A 2,261-nucleotide genomic window follows, 5' to 3' on the forward strand; every position below is an offset into this window, starting at 1 on the left:
ATTAAGAACTATGGCTCCATTGCAGCCCCTCTTAATGACCTCACATCCAAAAAGATGCCTAAAAAGGTATTGTGGACAGCTAGCTGTCAGAAAGCTTTTGAGGAGCTGAAGCAGGCCATGTGCTCTGCACCTGTCCTGAAAAGCCCTTGTTACTCTAAAAAATTCTATGTCCAAACTGATGCATCTGAATTAGGAGTAGGGGCAGTCCTATCACAACTTAATTCTGAGGGCCAGGATCAACCTGTTGCTTTTATTAGTAGGAGGTTGACCCCTAGAGAAAAGCGTTGGTCTGCCATTGAGAGGGAGGCCTTTGCTGTGGTCTGGGCACTGAAGAAGTTGAGGCCATACCTGTTTGGCACTCACTTCATTGTTCAGACAGACCACAAACCTCTACTTTGGCTAAAACAAATGAAAGGTGAAAATCCTAAATTGTTGAGGTGGTCCATATCCCTACAGGGAATGGACTATACAGTGGAACATAGACCTGGGAGTAGCCACTCCAATGCAGATGGACTCTCCAGATATTTCCACTTAGACAATGAAGACTCATCAGGTCATGGCTAGTCTTATTGTCCTTCGTTTGGGGGGGGGTTGTGTAGGAAAGTACCATCTTGCCTGGAATGTTACCCCCATTTTTCACTGTATATATGTTGTTTTAGTTATATGTGTCACTGGGACCCTGCTAGTCAGGGCCCCAGTGCTCATAAGTGTGCCTGAATGTGTTACCTGTGTTATGACTAACTGTCTCACTGAGGCTCTGCTAATCAGAACCTCAGTGGTTATGCTCTCTCATTTCTTTCAAATTGTCACTAACAGGCTAGTGACCAATTTTACCAATTTACATTGGCTTACTGGAACACCCTTATAATTCCCTAGTATATGGTACTGAGGTACCCAGGGTATTGGGGTTCCAGGAGATCCCTATGGAATAAAGCATTTCTTTTGCCACCCATAGGGAGCTCTGACAATTCTTACACAGGCCTGCCACTGCAGCCTGAGTGAAATAACGTCCACGTTATTTCACAGCCATTTTACACTGCACTTAAGTAACTTATAAGTCACCTATATGTCTAACCTTTACCTGGTAAAGGTTGGGTGCTAAGTTACTTAGTGTGTGGGCACCCTGGCACTAGCCAAGGTGCCCCCACATTGTTCAGGGCCAATTCCCCGGACTTTGTGAGTGCGGGGACACCATTACACGCGTGCACTACATATAGGTCACTACCTATATGTAGCTTCACAATGGTAACTCCGAATATGGCCATGTAATATGTCTATGATCATGGAATTGCCCCCTCTATACCATCCTGGCATAGTTGGCACAATCCCATGATCCCAGTGGTCTGTAGCACAGACCCTGGTACTGCCAAACTGCCTTTCCCGGGTTTTCACTGCAGCTGCAGCTGCTGCCAACCCCTCAGACAGGTATCTGCCCTCCTGGGGTCCAGCCAGGCCTGGCCCAGGATGGCAGAACTAAGGACTTCCTCTGAGAGAGGGTGTTACACCCTCTCCCTTTGGAAAATGGTGTGAAGGCAGGGGAGGAGTAGCCTCCCCCAGCCTCTGGAAATGCTTTCATGGGCACATTTGGTGCCCATTTCTGCATAAGCCAGTCTACACCGGTTCAGGGACCCCTTAGCCCTGCTCTGGCGCGAAACTCGACAAACGAAAGGGGAGTGAACACTCCCCTGACCTGTACCTCCCCTGGGAGGTACCCAGAGCTCCTCCAGTGTGCTCCAGACCTCTGCCATCTTGGAAACAGAGGTGCTGCTGGCACACTGGACTGCTCTGAGTGGCCAGTGCCATCAGGTGACGTCAGAGACTCCTCCTGATAGGCTCCTTCAGGTGTTGCTAGCCTATCCTCTCTCCTAGGTAGCCAAACCCTCTTTTCTGGCTATTTAGGGTCTCTCTCTCTTGGGATTCCTTAGATAACGAATGCAAGAGCTCATCCGAGTTCCTCTGCATCTCTCTCTTCACCTTCTGCCAAGGAATCAACTGCTGACCGCGCTGGAAGCCTGCAAAACTGCAACATAGTAGCAAAGACGACTACTGCAACTCTGTAACGCTGATCCTGCCGCCTTCTCGACTGTTTTCCTGGTGGTGCATGCTGTGGGGGTAGTCTGCCTCCTCTCTGCACTAGAAGCATCTGAAGAAATCTCCCGTGGGTCGACGGAATCGCCCCCCTGCAACCGCAGGCACCAAAGAACTGCATCACCTGTACCTTGGGTCTCCTCTCAGCACGACGAGCGAGGTCCCTTGAATCC

This window comes from Pleurodeles waltl, chromosome 3_1 (assembly GCF_031143425.1).
Source record: "Pleurodeles waltl isolate 20211129_DDA chromosome 3_1, aPleWal1.hap1.20221129, whole genome shotgun sequence".
NCBI classification, from domain to species: domain Eukaryota; kingdom Metazoa; phylum Chordata; class Amphibia; order Caudata; family Salamandridae; genus Pleurodeles; species Pleurodeles waltl.